The 17849-nt window shown below is 40.7% G+C and overlaps 1 protein-coding gene across 1 annotated transcript in view; it reads right to left on the reverse strand.

The window, feature by feature from the left end:
* DCC (DCC netrin 1 receptor) overlaps positions 1–17849 on the reverse strand; it is a 652649-nt gene that overhangs the window by 393957 nt on the left and 240843 nt on the right. The gene's annotated exons all lie outside the window — the stretch shown is intronic.

Consider the following 17849-nt stretch of genomic DNA (forward strand, 5'->3'; position numbering starts at 1 on the left):
TGATCCCAGTTGTTAAGCAAGGACTACCTATACCCAATTGTGGCAATGTAAACTTTGAAGGCATTCAGATATGATTTATTTCCATGATGTACTGTATATACTTCAAAACTGAGTCAGCTACCAGACAAAACCTGGTTAGTAGATCAAACTTGGACAGTCATTATATGCTGTCCAATTCTATAGTATTGTGATATATAGTCTTTTGCCTAACCTGTGATTGGCTTTACAAAATAAATCAGTGTGAGCAACATTTTTCCAAGCCTGCAGGAAGAAGATGTAAGCCAAATGATCTTTTCAGAGGACAAATTCTTATTAAGCTGGCAATTATCTGTTGTCTTGTATTACTATAATGTATTAACACTTTTCCTGTATAGTATGTGATATGCTAATTTAATTTAATTTCATCATTACCATAATACTAGTTATAGTATGATTGAAATTTGCAATTCAAGGGAAACTGCTAATAACATCATATTTCTAATGAGTTTTTCTATCATCAAAAAAGATGGGAGGTGGAGGGAATCAGTCCTGTTCGTCAGCTTTCAACCAGGGAACAATATTCATTATTCTGAATATTCATAGCTGCAAGAAAGCCAGATTAGATTTTTAATTTTCAGGATAACATTCATGGCTTGTTTTTTGACATGGAAAATGCAATTGTATTTCTGAAGCAGCCATGTGTAATGTCTGAATAATACAGTTTTTACAGTTGTATCAATAGCAGTTGAAATTATCTAATATTATATGTGTGTATAACTAATACTGAGTTCTTTGGGTTGCAGACTTACCACCGTTAGCCCTATAGATCATTATATTAATCTTGCACTAATTGATAGCTAACCATGAGCCCAAAGAGAAACATTGAACCTAGGAGAAAGAAATATTGTATATTTCTTTATGTAATTTGTTTATGTAAAAATATACATCCCTGGTCAGCAGCAATTCAAAATTAAAACAACCATACCAAAAACAGCAATATCAAAATAACAAGATCAAGATCAAAAACAAGCTTTTAAAAAACTAGAACAAGTGAGAAAAAATGTGGGACTACGTTCATTTCTATTCAGTCATTTCTTCTTCTGCAAACTCAATACAATTGTTCTATAATGGTTCTCACTTCTTCACAGTCAATTTGGAGAGGACATGGGGTGTGTGCAGAGGAAACCAGGCCATTGTAATAAGAGATGAACACAACTGGATTTCTCCAGTGACTTGATCCATGAAAACACTAGGAAAACAGTGACCCTGCTAAACCGACTTTAGTTAAAAACATCATGATTAAAAAGTAGAATTTCAATGAAAAGCTAAAAAGTACCTTCACATATATTATTAACTGAAACAAAATCTTTTTTACAAGAAGGTTCCTGCTGCATAATCCCACAGTGTGAAAGAGGAGACAAAGCCTGATTTTTTTTTCTCTCTCTCGCAAAGGTATTGAAGATAATTGATGCAAGAACTGAGAACAAAATACTAGGTTTAGTATATTCATTTGGAAAAAAGGTTAAAATCCAGAAGGGTTTGGAGCATAACTGAAAACCATTTTTTCAGAGAAATAGCTAAGGACATGTCAATGTTCAATACGGTGAATTTAAGGAAAGAACTACTGTTCAGGACAGCATGAGTCTAAAATCAATTTGTTCATCCAGAAATTCTGATGGATCACATCTGTTAACCACCCCTAAAAAGCTCAGTGGAGGACAATTCATACCTTCTATTTCTCATAGTTGGACTTTTCCAACTTTTGTTTCTCTTAAGTTGGAATCTTCCAATTGCTTCTCCTCCAGGAACTCAACTTGACCTACTCAGCACTACCTTCTCCACTTTTTCACCACAACACTGTGAGGGAGAGGACATGGAGAGATAAGGACTAGCCAAAGTCACTCAATGAGTTTCCTCTGCTGTGAGTGAACTTGGGTCTTCTTCCTCCTAATCCAACTCATTCACAAGTACATCCTACTGGGTTTTTTAATGTTGGAAAACAAGAAATTAGATAACTCCTCCACTCTCGGGAGCCACTGAATTCTTTAACTATTGGTCCAGAAGCCAGAAAGGTATTTAAAATACCAAGTTAAAATAGACATGTTAGAGCAAGCTAGTGTAGCAGTAATTCCTCCCCAGCAAATAAGTGCATATCTCTGAGTGTTGTTGGAATCATTTTTTTACAAAATCCAAAAGGAATAAGAATAAATGATATTTATGGATTAAGGATATTATTTATGATTTTATTGAATTTTAAATTGTTTTATTGTGAACCGCCCAGAATCCCCCGTATATGGGACATGGGTGGTGATAAAAATATGATTGATAGATAAATAAATAAATAAATAAATAAATAAATAATAAACTCTTTTTAAAAAAAACAAAAACTCATCCTGAAAACATAGCTTTCCATCAGATACAACTATGGGCAAATGTGTGCATATATTTGATAATGCCAAACATTTATTAAAGTTAAACAAAGCAAGTGACTGTTTTTAAAGAGGAATAGTATAGAAGGATGAACCAAAACAGCCAAGGAAGAGATTAGCTTCCCAAACGTGATGGACTTCAAACCACATGATTCCCCAACAGCTGGAGGATTATATGGTCCAATTTATTTGTAGGCTACTAGATTTAGCAAGAGAGCCAGTTTGGTGTAGTGGTTAAGGTTTCAGGCTAGAAATGGGAGACTGTGAGTTCTAGTCCCACCTTAGGCATGAAAGCTGGCTAGGTGACCTTGGGCCAGTCACTCACTCTCAGCCCTAGGAAGAAGGCAATGGCAAACCACTTCTGAAAACCTTGCCAAGAAAACTGCAGGGACTTGTCCAGGCAGTCTCCAAGAATTGGACACAATTGAAAGGATTAAAAAAAAAAGAGATTTAGCAAAGGTGGAAGAGGAATTTGAGAACAGATGATCAAAGGATTATTTGTAATCCATTCCTAACTGTTCAAAGGAGATATTAATAAATTATTTCCGAAGAGAATGGGGATCAATTTCCTTCTTAGTGCCATTATACCACTGACAATGAAGCGTTACTGGGTGACTTCAAAAAATATTTTCTTTTTCTTTGCTGAGAACTCCTTTTCTCTGTATTTGTATCTCATTCTGCTTGGTGACAAAAGCCCAGATTCCAAGTAATGAAATTCTCTATGAGAGAGTTTGAGCATACAATGGAAAATGCCAAGAATGTTGTCTAATGAATCCACAAAGGTATCTCAGCAGCCAGTTGAAAGAATGCTGGCCAAGGAGCTAGTTAATGAAAGTGTGCGACCAGATAGCTTTACCATTTTCTCAAAATGTCTGCCTTAGAAATGACATTCTCTTTCAATGAATAGCGAGTTCCCAAAGCCAGGGGAGGCACAGAGAACTTGCTATTTTCAAATGCACTGAGATTTACTGTGGTTGTTCCTATCCATGCCTGTCACCTAGCTCTGAAGGTTTGGCAGTTGGAGAAGTGAGAAGATAGAAAATAGTCCGGTGAAGTCATGAGCATCGGAACCAGGAAGCTGAGTGAGCAGTGGAAGTGAGAGTTTTTTACTGAAGGATCTGGATGGTGATTTCAACACCAGTATTTAGAGAAAAAGGAGTTGAGGGAGGGATGAGAAAATGAGAAAGAGAGAGCCAGTGGGAGAGGATAACAGTAGTGGTAGGCAGAGAGAGATATACTGAGAAAAGAGGAATAGGCTATCATAGGAAAGTGGCTTAAAACTCCCATCTTCCAGGTCAGTTTTTAGATTGCTGGAGACCTTGATCTCAGGCTGATGCTCTTAAATGTTGAATCTGTTTATAGTAAAGCCATCCTCATCCATGCCTTAACCTTGGATTAGGTAGAGCTGGCATATATTATCAAAACTTCAGTGAGTAAGGAAAAGGGGTGCCTGTTAATGAGTTATGCTCACCTGATTTTTGGCATTACAACAGCCTTGACCTCAAGTACAGGCAGGTCAGTGTGGCACTTCTCCATTGGGAAACTCTGATTGTCACTATAGGTTATGGCCACATCTGCTTCTGGATCAGCTGAAGCTTCCAAGTGGTCTTCAAGGCAGCCCAAAGTAAAAGCTTTGTAATAGTCCAAATGTGATATAACCAAGACATGAATGACTGTGAGAAGAGTGTCCTGGACCTGGCCAATTGGCACAAAATATGAATCTCTGTGACGGTCTTCCTGGGTACAGCTGCCACTTGCTCTTCAAGCAGGAGCTGATAGTCCAGGAAGATCTCAAAATTTTGCACCATTTCTATCTGGAGAAGTGCCAACTTATATAAACTAGAAATGGAAGGTTCCCCGATCTGGAAAGATCTTACACTCTTGCTAGAGCTGAGCTTAGTATGTTCCTCCTTATACAGATTCTCGCAGTTTCCAGGCATTGGGACAAGACCTTAACAGCATCACTTAGTTGGCCAGGGGACAAGATATATAACTACCATCAAGATGAGGAGGAGGAGGATAGATACAGATGATATAGATATATAGATATATAGATATACATTATATATTCTGTAGATGAGAGCCAGTTTGGTGTAGTGGTTAAGGCATCAGGCTAGAAACTAGGAGACTGTGAGTTCTAGTCCTGCCTTAGGCACAGAGCCAGCTGGGTGGCCTTGGGCCAGTCACTTTCTCTCAGCCCTAGGAAGGAGGCAAGGGGAAACCACTTCTGAAAAACCTTGCCAAGAAAACTTTAGGGACTTGTCCAGGCAGTCTCTGAGAATCAGACACAATTGAATGGAAAAAAAATAGATATAAATAAAGATATAGATATATTGAAAACATGTGTAAAAGCTCCATATGAATTTTAATGGCAACTACTGACAACCTCTTTTATAATTCCTGATGCAGAGCTAGACAGAAGAATCACAAATCTGGGGGGGGGGGGGACACAAGGAATTCTACACCCAATGTTCATGAGTTAAGGTTTTGCCCATATGATGCCCCATACAGCAAGCATAAGAAAGAATAGAAATCATAATGTGCAGCTGGAATTTTGTAACTTGCATGATGCAGCTCTGAGAAAGACAGGAAAAAAAATACTCTGGGGGAGAAGCTGAAATTAAAATAAATGTGGAAATATTACGAAAAACAATCACAGTTGAACTGGTCTGCTTTCTTCTTATCCTGTCAATTTGTTGCTCTAGGGACTGGATAACCTTTGTTCTCAGCACTAAAAGTTAAGTGCAGAAAGATGAAAGGGAGTCAAACCAACCCTTGCAGTTATAGGCAGTCCATTACATTACTGCCCTCCCAGTTTTTATGAGGTGGTACCATTTCGATCAAATACAAAGAAATAATCAAATTCTAATTTGATTAGTAGCAAAGCAAGTAATCCAAGTTCACTGGTTAAAAGATTAGTGCTCTTTTTCATTTGTTGTTCACGGCAGTATAAACCCTATGGCAGTTTCAGATAACCCACATTCAAAAATTATTGATGTTTCTATGCATTGTTCATCCCTGATATTTCACTATTATTTTAAGATCCACAAAGCTTCCGAGAGAGTTCCTTCCAGGCCTTGCAAAGCACCAGCACCTCATCTCTAGAGTTCAGAAATTACCATGCTTCTCTTTTTTATCTCCCAGGATTGCGGCATTAAGCCCAAACACAAAGTCAGCATGTTATATGCTCTGAACTACAATTTCCATAGTTCTTTGCCTATAGCTTCCTTCTCCTTCTCTGAAGATATTCCAACTTACCTGAATCTTTTAAAAAATGTATTACCCAGAACTGCTATAACTAGATTTACACATCAAGCCATATTTTGTTTAATCATGGCTTATTGAATAAACCAGTTGGCTATGTTTGAATCACACACTAAGTTGTAATCCATGGTTTACAAAGAACAGTGACTGGATTCATACAATAAGGTAAGCCAATTTCCAAGGTACCACCATTTTATAAATTAGTGACTCAAATGTGGATGACTGTGGAAGGCTACCAAGTATTTATTTATTTATAGGCATGGGGGAGCGCAAAATATTAATTAATTAATTAAATAAATAATTAAATTTATATTAACTAAATAGCTAAATAGCTCAGCAAACAGCTGACCCAATCCACTTTAAGTCGAAAGAGAACCCTTACTATACTGAAAATAAGTAATTTTCTATAAGAAAGAAACTGGTTTTCTTGTTGTTTCACTAACTCCGTGACTGCTGCTTTGATCTCAATACTGAAGTGGTTAAACAGCCTGCTGACTCTTAATCAGATAATTCCACATAAACTGGTAATTGTTTTTGGCCTTTATTGAATTATGTAAGGAAATAAATTGCAAATAAATGCAAATTATGCTATAGCTATTTGGTCTAACTTACAGAGAAAGAAGCCATATTGATCCAAGGAGTGAATTAATCCAGGGCAAGGGCATAAGGAACTAGCTATGGTTGGGGTATGTTTTTAACCAGCTTGTTCCTGATACCCTGCTTGAAGCTATTCTCACATTAGTGGAAGCCATAAGGGGAGGGGGGTTAAAAAAAACTCAGAAATAGTGCTTGTGAATGTGTATTTAAAGCCCCATCCCCCTTTTTTACATGTGTGGGTCATGTGACACCTATAAAAAAGGGGCAGGGGTTCAATCACATGGTGGGTCTGCCATCTTGACTTTTTGACACCCCCTCCCTGCAGAAACATCTGTCTTATACTTAGGTATTGCATTCAAGCCCTCCCTATCTCATCCAAACAAACACACATACTTGCCATTCCCACATAAATTCAGTATTGATATTAATTACTACATATACTGTGATCCAATCTGTGTTCAGGTCAGAGAATGTTCCAGAAAGAACTTTTTTTTTTTTGAGAGGGGTGTCTAATTTTCCAAGACCACAATCCAAAATAACATGAGGCTGCCAATACACAGTGGTCAGATAGAAGACAACATCAGGTGGGAAGAGAAATGTTTTTGCTTCTATTTCAGATGCGGCCAGATGAACTCACTACCAAGTACAATGATTTGGGGTCGGAAGGTGTTAAAAAATACACATAGTCCAAGTGAGCCAATGAAGAGGCATGGTGTAACATGGAAAGCCACCATATGGCATAACTGGCATGAGGTACTACTAATTCAGATTGGTTCAAGCTCATGGACAGAATTCAGAGGAGGATTTGGTAAAGAATGTCATTTGAAGTGAACGTATTATTGCAATAGTTTTTTAAAGGATATAGTAGCTGTCATTTGCATGACACAAAATGCACCACAAGCTTTCATGAGCCACAGCAGCTTTCATGGAGTGGCTTTTCTATAGTTCGTTATGTTATGTTTTTTAATAAAAATTGCTAGTGTGAAAAAAGGGCTATCAGACTCGCTTTGATTTTTGCCTGCCCTAGACTAACACGTTTCTCCTGCAGTGTCGTCTAGCATGAGAATCTGATGTAATAAAAGCCCTTAGGGGATCTTCTATACAGCAGTATTAAGATGGCAGTTGGAAGACTTGTAGCCCTGCCCTAACTTATCCAAATAATACAGAATTATACAGAATAAAGCATATAGAATTTGCTGAATTGAATTCACTTCTGCTTCTCCCTCTCTGGAGATTTTCAAACAGGGATTGGATGGACACCTGTTGGGAATGGTTTAATAGATTCCTGCACAGATCAGGAGCTTGGACTAGCAAATCTATAAAGTTCTTTACAATTCATATGAGAAACAATGGATGTTTTAACGTCATCCTTATCTCAGGTATCATGAAGAGTAGTATTTCTCAGGCAACCAATGGATGGGAACTTCTTGATTTATCATTATAAGAGCAGAATTCTTCCTAAACTTGGCAGCTTGGACCATGACTCAGAATTTCAACAAGCATGGGACAGATAAACAGAGGTTTGCAAGGAAATTTGCAATGTTGTTAACCTACGCTTATTGTTAATTAATCTGGATGGAAGGAACAAAGTCGATGGGCATGCCTTAAGGTTTCATATGGAGTTGAAATGATGGTCGCTGCAGATCATAACCATTATTTTCCCCTTGCTAACTGAGAACACATGATCTTATTGTATAATAAATAAAATTGTTCCTTTTTTCATTTTTATTCTTAAAACTTCCATTCATTTCATAATAAACTTTGCCATTATCTCCTTTGCTTTTATTTCCTGCTATTTTCAGTGGGTCCTAGGTGCTATATCTTTTTGCCTGAAAATTTAGCATTTCCCATCCAATCAACTCAAAATTCTCAGTTAATCTACTTTACAGTCCTGTCAAATTTGAGATAGGATTCCTATTTTATCTACACTTAAATAACAGTTTACTGGGTGCAGACTGTTATTTTCAGTGTCTAAAATAAAATTTTCAAATAGCAGGGAATGTTTTAGAAAAAAAAAGAATAAACACCTGAGCTGCTGCTTAGGCTGTAGAGATCAGGCCATTTGGCACATTCAGATAATACCAAGCCTAAGAAAAAGGGAAATTTGAAATCCCACAACAAATCTAACTAATCTCAAAAAAAAAAAAATTGTCAACCCAGACTGTGTTAAGAAATAAAGGTAAATCTGTTATAAATCCCTAACCAATTGCTTTCCTTCTTTCTGTAAAGTTTAGGATGAGATTTTACAAGGCAAACAGTTGTAATAGAACATTTCCTTCATAAGAGTGTTTATCTTCCCACTGTGCCTTACAGATTAAGGGAAGCTTAACAAACAACAACACAAACTTAAAGAAGTATAGCTAATAAGGCCAGCTAGTCAAGCAGAAATGTTTGAAGTACTTCTTTTTAAAGACATCATTTCCTTTTTGTACATATTTCCTTTTCTTCCATCTACAATGGGTCATTAATCTGTACAAATATTCAGTTCAAAGATTTTGCTCGAAAACAAGGCAGTTGAATCGCTGAATTGAATCAATTTTCCCAACCTAATCAGAAAGCCCGTTTGAATCATCAAATCAAATGCTGCCAGATCAGTTTGGCCTGTTTTGATGTTTCTCTGCATGCAAAGAAATGTCTTTTTAAAAAATCCAAAAATTGGAATGAAATCAAGCAAATTTGAAGGTTCAATGTATAAACTCAAACTGAACCAGATTGATTTTCTGAATTGAATACCTATGAGTTGAATTTTGCCTGATTTGCACAATCCCAGTGAGCAGAACCCAGCAAACAGTTTTGTTTCCAGTAAAATTAGCATATAGTACACCATTGCAGTTCATAGCTGGGATAAATACAGTGTTATGAAAAATGAAGTCTGGAATATTCATATGGCTTTTGGATGGTTCACAAAGGATTTGTGGGAAATATATATATATATATATTTCCCTCAGCCCAGGCATAGAAGTTCCAACTTACTTTTTTACTTCCAAATTATATTTGTGATAGTAGGACTCTGCAGCCTTTTAGATCTGAAGCAACATTTTTTTTTTTGGAAGTGTGAGTATGAAGGGACCACCTGTCTAAAAGTCTTAAACATGTACAGTATTTGTTCAGAATCATGCAGACTTTATGAAGGTAGCTGCATGAGCCTGAAAAAAGATGGAGTTGCTTTAAAGAGCTGTGGATAGATGTTATCTTCAGGCCAAAACATCAATTTAGCTTTGAATCTGAAGCATTGCACAGTCCTATTTAACAGTTAATTAGGTGTCATTCAGACAGTCCCAGTGCTTGATGACTGAATAGACAAATGCCTGCCATCCTGACCTATCTCTAACAGTAATCCATGGCTTTTCCAAGGGCATGCCAATAATCTTCTTAATTTTCTCCATCTACCTTATACTGTCTTTCTCTTCTACTTCCAAAAACCTTACCAGGCATAGTCCATCATCTGCTTGCATCACATACCCACATTATGAGAGTCATATTTGTATGCCACTTCTTTTTATTACAAATCTCAAACGGTTTACAATTAATTGTTGCAGATGTTAATAATATATAGAGTCAGGAAATGCCATATGGCATTTATTTGCTGAACTTGACAGCAAAAGTTCAACAGATAAATCTATACTGTTTCTAAGGCTAAACATAGCACAACATGCTGTGGGAACACAGTCAATGCCTCTGATGTAACTCTTCAAAGTGTATCAATTACTGGATACCTCTGGGTGGAAAGATTGGAGAGAATCAGAGATTGGTAGTATGGATGTCCATTTGATGCCAAGACCTAATAATCAATAATGGGAGTTAGCCTTAAACTCTGAAATAGCTTCTCATGAAATTCATTGTCATCCTTACTATACATTCTTGTCATGATCATCGTTGCGATACTTGTGACATCGCAACGGCTCACATAACAATACAGGGAAATGGGTACCGGGCGGATTAAGGGAAAAGGCAACTAGCTAACAAAAGGGAGCAACAGGTGCTGGCAACAAAGTATCGACTCTAGCCGGAGGCGAGGAAGAGAGAGATACAATGTTGCAAAGAAGGTAATTGACAAGACCAGACCACGAGGCATGCCCGAGCTGTCAAAAGATTACGAACCTGATCGCCCAGCAATGAACCATCACCGGCCGGGAAAACAGTCAAGGAAACAACCGAGGCACAGGAGGGGCTCCACGACCCCTCACCTACCGTCAATGGAACCAACGGGGCTCGGGGTGCACCCGGAGTAAGAAGGGGTGGAGCGCTGACCAGCGTGGGCTATGTAAATCCTGTTCCGGCGCGCTCCACTCACTCTCAGCTTTTCTAAGGGCATGCATCCTATACTCAAATAAAACCAGAACCTAAGCCTACACTAGTGTCTGTGTTTTTACTGGGTAGCAGGCAGAGCCTGACATAAAGCTGAGAGTCACCAAACCAAAATCGCCAAGCTCACCGGACAAAAATTTTTCTGCGGGAGAGACCAACTGGTGAAAACCAGAACCGGGGATAGCGATGGAGCCAGCACTTCGCACCAGAGGCATGAAGGATGGCCCGCAAGAGGCAGAGGCTGGAGACAGCATACCCAAAAGGGGACACGGACACCCTCCCTGCCCACACCGCACCCCAGTTCCAGACCTGGAGCTCCAACCCAGACGGGAGAACCCCGATGGAAGACAAAGTCAGGGACCAGCAACTCCTCGCTTGGGCCGGTGGAGCAGGACCCTGGACGGGAACACCCTACTCCACCTGGAGGCTCCGCTACCCCCAAACGCCTGAGCAGGAAGGCGCAAGACTATGTACCGGACAGCATCTGGCATCACCGATGTCGGACAGAAGTCATCGACCACACCCATGACACCCCCCCCCCCCGAAGGACTGCCGGAGCAATATGCAGACTTTGCAGATGTCTTCGGAGAAGAGGAGGCGGACCAATTACCCCCCCACCGCAAGACGGACTGCACAATTGAACTGCTCCCAGATGTCCCATTACCCAAGCCCAAGATCTACCCCATGACCCAGAGAGAATTAGTGGCGCTGCGGGAATTCTTGGATAAAAACCTCTCCAGGGGCTTCATAGAACCATCAAACTCGCTGGTTGGAGCACCCATCCTATTTCGGGAAAAGAAGGATGGCACCCTGAGACTATGCACCAATTACCACAGATTAAATTCCACTTCCCTATCCAACAAATACCCCCTACCCCTCGTAAAGGACATGCTAGCACACCTGTCAAAGGGAAGGGTGTTTTCCAAACTCGACCTCCGTGAGGCGTATTACAGAATCCGCATCAGGGAGGGGGACAAGTGGAAAATGGCATTCAACTGCCCCTTGGGCTCCTTCCAATACAAGGTACTGCCATTCGGTCTTGCGGGGGCCCGGGGGTCTTCATGCAACTCATCAACGAGGTACTGCATGAACACCTATTCAAGGGCGTACTGGTTTACCTGGATGATGTCCTCATCTACACGAGGACGTAGAGGGAACACGAGAGGTTGGTGAGGCAAGTCCTCACTAAGCTACAGAAAGCCAAACTCTACGCTAAGCTGTCCAAGTGCAAATTCCACAAATCGTGCTTGGACTACCTAGGGTACAGAATCTCTGACAAAGGCGTAGAAATGGACCCCGTGAAGGTCCAGGCAGTTTTGAGCTGGGAATGCCCATGCACCAGGCGCCAGCTTCAAAGCTTCCTCGGGTTCGCGAATTTCTATAGGTCCTTCGCGAGGGGGTTCGCGGAAATCGGCCTACCCTTAACCGATTTGTTCAAGACCAAGGGCGTCGGGGAGACGCACAAGGTTAAAAACCCGGGGGCCGTACTTAATTGGACTCCTGCCTGTCAAACCACATTTGACAGGCTAAAAGCGCTGTTCACAGCGGAGCCAATCCTAGCTCACCCGGACCCCGAACGACCTTTTGTGGTGCAGGTGGACGCCTCTGACTTCTCAATAGGCGCCATCCTGCTGCAAAAGGATTCTGTGGGAATCCTGAAGCCATGCGCCTACCTCTCGAGGAAATTCTCGGAGACAGAGAGGCGCTGGCACATATGGGAAAAGGAAGCGTTTGCGGTTAAAGCAGCGCTGGAGGCTTGGCGTCACCTTTTGGAAGGGACGACTTGCCCGTTTGAGGTTTGGACAGACCACCTCAACCTTGAGGCGCTCCATACGCCCCGGCGCCTCAGTCCCAAGCAAATACGATGGGCTCAGTTCTTCAGCCGGTTCAACTTCCAGCTGAAGTTCATACCAGGCAAAAAGAACTTCCTGGCAGACGCACTCTCCCGACTGCCCCAGGATGTGGAGCCTATCTCTGACATTGTAGGGACGGTGCTTTCCGATTCCCAGCTGGGTATGGCAGCGGTCACCCAGGGTCGCGCTCGGGGACAGCCTGCCCCCCCCCTCACAAACAACTATGACGCAACCCGCCCCTAGATTCAGGCAACCTCTAATACCAGGGGGGCTATGGGCAGATTTCATAAAAGCATCGAAATCTGATGCCTGGCTCCTCGCCAACCCCAACAAGGTCACCATGGACCAGGACCTCGCATGGGTGGAGGGAAGGCTATATGTACCCAACTCACAACAGCAGGTGATCCTCAACAGATCGCATGACAGCAAACAGGCTGGTCACTTCGGGTTCCTAAAAACCCTACACCTGACTCAGAGACAGTTTTGGTGGCCCTCGCTGAGGAAGGACGTCAGGACGTATGTGGCATCCTGCCCAGTGTGCGCTATGGCCAAGCGACCGGCTGGCAAACCCCAGGGGCTACTGCAACCTGTAGTTGAACCCTCCTGCCCTTGGGATGAAATCTCAATGGACTTCATAGTCGACTTACCGCCCAGCCAAAAGAAAATGGTCATTTGGGTGGTAAAAGACTATTTTTCAAAACAAACGCATTTCATCCCCTGCGCCTCGATCCCGTCAGCCCAACAGCTGGCAAAACTGTTCCTAGTCCATGTGTACCACCTACATGGATGCCCCTCCCACTTGGTGACCGATAGGGGCACACAATTTACCTCGAGGTTTTGGCAGGCTTTTTTGAAACTGATAGGTACCCAGCAAGCCCTGTCAACCTCCTGGCATCCCCAGACAGATGGATCCACAGAGATCCTTAATGCCACACTGGAGCAATTCCTCTGCTCCTACATAAACTATCACCAAGACAACTGGGTAGACCTCCTCCCATTTGCAGAGGTCACATAGAACAACGCGATACACCAAAGCACCGGAAAAAACCCCTTTGGGGTGGTGTCGGGTCGGGAGTTCGTCCCCATCCCTGAACTACCTCAGCCTCCATCCCCAACAGTGGCCACCTGTGATTGGGGTGAGAAAATCGCAGATTCCTGGCCAGTCATCAAGGACGTGCTTAAAGAGGCACAAACAGCGTACAAATCACAAGCGGACAAACACCAGTGCCAGCAACCAGCATTTCAGGTGGGGGACATGGTCTATCTATCCACCAGATTCATAAAATCACCGCAACAGTTGAAGAAGCTGGCCTCCAAGTTTATTGGACCATTCCAGGTGACACAAATAGTGAACCCAGTCACGGTGCGCTTGGACCTGCCCCATAATCTAAAGAGACTGCACCCGGTATTTCACTGCAGCTTACTCAAGTTGGCAAGTGATCCCTCCTGGTGGCACCCACACATGCCCCCCCCCACCAGTGATGATAGATGGGCAGCAACACTTCAAAGTAAAGGAGGTGCTTGACTCCCGCAAGCGGCGGGGCTCCCTCCAATACCTCATAAAGTGGAAACACTTTCCACACCCTGAGTGGGCCGCTGCCCGTGACGTCCAGGCTCCCGACCTGATCCGCACCTTCCACACCACCTACCCCTCCAAACCCGCGGCTTAACCTTCCCGAAGGGGGGCAGTATGTCATGATCACCGTTGCAATGCTTGTGACATTGCAATGGCTCACATAACAATACAGGGAAATGGGTACCAGGAGGATTAAGGGAAAAGGCAACTAGCTAACAAAAGAGAGCAACAGGTGCTGGCAACAAAGTATCAACTCTAGCCAGAGGCGAGGAAGAGAGAGATACAATGTTGCAAAGAAGGTAATTGACAAGACCAGACCACGAGGCGCGCCCGAGCTGTCAAAAGGTTACAAACCTGATTGCCCGGCAATGAACCATCACCAGCTGGGAAAACAGTCAAGGAAACGCCCGAGGCACAGGAGGGGCTCCACGACCCCTCACCTACCGGCAACAGAACCAACAGGGCTCGGGGTGCACCCGGAGTAAGAAGGGGTGGAGCGCTGACCGGGCGGGCTATTTAAATCCCGTTCCGGCACGCTCCACTCACTCTCAGCTTTTCTTAAAGGGCACGCATACTGTTACTCAAATAAAACCAGAACCTAAGCCTACACTAGCGTCTGTGTTTTTACTGGGTAGCAGGCAGAGCCTGACAATTCTGAACTGTTAATATAGAGTTGTGTGGTATAGCAGAGGTAATGTGCAGAATAGGATTTACAGAGACTTTCCTCTCAAGTTCTGTTTTAACTGTAGATGTCTGAAAGCTTTAGCCCAACATTGTGGTTTGACTTTTTGTGTGACAGGGGATCAAAGAGATATGACTACAATACATACAATTCTATAGGAGTAGCAGCACTGACATTTTTGAAAGACTGCATCGTTCTATCTATTATTGTTCCTCCATCCATAAATATTATAGAACCATTCATTGTAATCTGGTGGAATCCCTACTGGAGATCTGAGTGAATAGCACAGATTGTTTACGCATTTGATACTTTCCAGAGATGGGCAACAAGCAGACTTTTTTTTTTTTTTTTGTCATTCTGCAAGAAGGCAAAAGGTTACATTTTGGTATTAAATGACCTTTGGAAGTTTAGTGTTTTGATTAACACTGTGTGTATTTTAACAGGGATTGGGGATGTGCAAGTTATGTCCCTGACCCCCACAATCTAACTCTATAAATGTAAACTATGAAGAGAAGTAAGACAATAATTCGACCCATTTTGAAAGGAATTACATGACATTTAACAGCTAGATACCAAGCATTAGCCAATGCAAAACAGTGAAAAATAAAGATTCTTTTATTTATTTGAAGAGCCTATGGTGCGGTGGCATTAATGATTCACAAATGTTGGTATAAATTTTGATTTAAATATGAAGTTTTTGTTATACTGCTACATCTGTAAATTCTGTTACTGTATAATTCATTCAAAGACAAGGAAGGAAGGAAGGAAGGAAGGAAGGAAGGAAGGAAGGAAGGAAGGAAGGAAGGAAGGAAGGAAGGAAGGAAAAATCAACACATTTTTCAACTTTCCTGGAGGCCAGATGTTTGTGACACTTTGCCTGAGGAAGGGCTTTCAGAAATTAAATGTTTGCATATTTGGGGGGATATATACATATATACATATATACATATATACATATATACATATATATATATATATATATATATAATACTTTTTATTGAAAAGTTTAACAGTACTAAAAATAATACAAACTAAAATCAGAAAGAGAAAAGAGAATAGAAAGAAAAAATACAAAATGCAAAAAGAAAAGGAAAGAGAAAAGAAAGAGAAAGAGAAAGAGAAAAGTCAAGAAATATAAAAAAGAATATTTATAGAAGTGACTCTTCTTTAAATATTCTTTTTTATATTGATCTTCCTTGCAATGAGTGCAGGCAAACTTAATATTTACCTTCCATAAGGATGGATGGATGGATGGATGGATGGATGGATGTGTGTGTGTGTGTGTGTGTATATACATACATACATATATTTCTCTTCCCACTTCTTCTCAATCATTCATAAATCCAAAAAATCATTGTCGTTTCTATCCAAGTATCAGCAAAAAGTACATAAAGGGTTTCCAGAATTTTGTAAAAATATTTCTCATTTTAACCCTGATCGAACAAGTCAACTTTATATTCCTTTCTTTTGCTTCTGACAATCTTGATCTTTAATTTATCATGTTGCTGTTGTAGAACTGAATTTCAATTCAAACTTTCTTTCTCTGATTTCCAAGATTTCTTCAAGGCTTTAGAAGCCCTGATTTGGTAAATCTAATGAGAAGTCTTTGCCCAGGTTTGTAATTGTATTTCCACTTTGGATGTCATCTCTATCTTATAATCTACAATTTTGTTATTTTTGAAAGCTGCTACATCAGCTGGAATTTGTTTTACCTCTTCACCCTGTTGGTCTATAAATTCTTCCAAGTTGTTCACTTTCACATCTTTAGTTTCTTTGAAATCTTCTTCAAAAAATGCATTAGCAGGTGCAGAAATTATTGCTGTCAGTTTGACTATAAGTTTCTCTCCCAATTGTTCAAAAATCCTTTGAAATATCTGTAAGGTCATAACTTTATAATTTTAAAAGTTTCACTGCTCCTCCGTTGGTTCCAAAATAAAAGGCAGGTTTTCTCTCTCTTTTTTTTTTATTTTCGTTACCTGGAATTTTAGTCCCTCTAGTGTCCCATTTCTATAATCACGAAGTCTCAAATTTCTTTGTTTCTTTATTTTCAAATTTCAACTGATCATCTATTTCCTAATAGACTAAACAATTTATGTCCCCACAAAGATATTTTTTGTTTATTTAATTATTTCAAATATCTTAGCAAAAGTCCTTCTTCTGTTTCCTTAACTCATTCAAAACATTCTTAAATGAAATTCTTATTTAACTTTTTGCCATTTGTTTTACATTCTTTAATTTCTTTAAGCTGTTAGCTAGTTTTTCCTCTATTTTGAGATGAAGTCTTATTCACCAGGTAGTTACGTTGGAGGGGTGGGGGGAAAATATTTTAGTGAGTCCCAGTAAGTGTATTACTCAACTATGGCTTGGAAATTAACAATGCTCAGTAGTGTTGTTGTCGTTGTTGTTGTTCTCCAACCCCACCCCCCAATTCTAGGTTGGTTTCTAATCCATGGGATGAAAGTAGAGATGTTTTTGATGATACTGAACGAAGGTGGCATATGTTGCAATTTAAGAAATAGCCTTTACTCATTGCTAGATAGAAAGGCCAGGTTTGTTTAGTTTTCTTTTTTCTTTTCCCCTTTTTTTGCCAAGTGTGTGAAAACCCCTTATGCAAATTTGTGAAGCAGATCAAAATGTTTCTGGCTTCTCTCACAAAACAAGGAAAATGCACACCATATTCACCTTGAATTTTCTCTCAGAGGCCTTCTGCTCATCTGGGGGTGGGGAATCCCCTCATCCTTTACCTGAGGCATTTCATAGATATTTAATGGGGTTCCTTAATTTTCCTGTACAACCCAGACATGTTCCACCCAAAGGAAACAGAACAAATCAAAATAAAACAACTCCAAATTAGATCTGATTTTTTTTTTTTTTTGCTCTGAGCCACATTTGGTATAACTAGTTATTATGGAACTAAAAAATGGCCTCAGAAACAAATATATAGTGATGCTCTTCACATTCCATTACCACATTACAGCCTAATTGTTTATTTCATATTTGTTGTTTATTCATTTAGTCGCTTCCGACTCTTCATGACTTCATGGACCAGCCCACGCCAGAGCTTCCTGTCGGTCGTCAACACCCCAGCTCCCTCAGGGACGAGTCCGTCACCTCTAGAATATCATCCATCCACCTTGCCCTTGGTCGGCCCCTCTTCCTTT

The sequence above is a fragment of the Candoia aspera genome, chromosome 2 (genome assembly GCF_035149785.1).
Source record: "Candoia aspera isolate rCanAsp1 chromosome 2, rCanAsp1.hap2, whole genome shotgun sequence".
Taxonomy (NCBI): Eukaryota; Metazoa; Chordata; class Lepidosauria; order Squamata; family Boidae; genus Candoia; species Candoia aspera.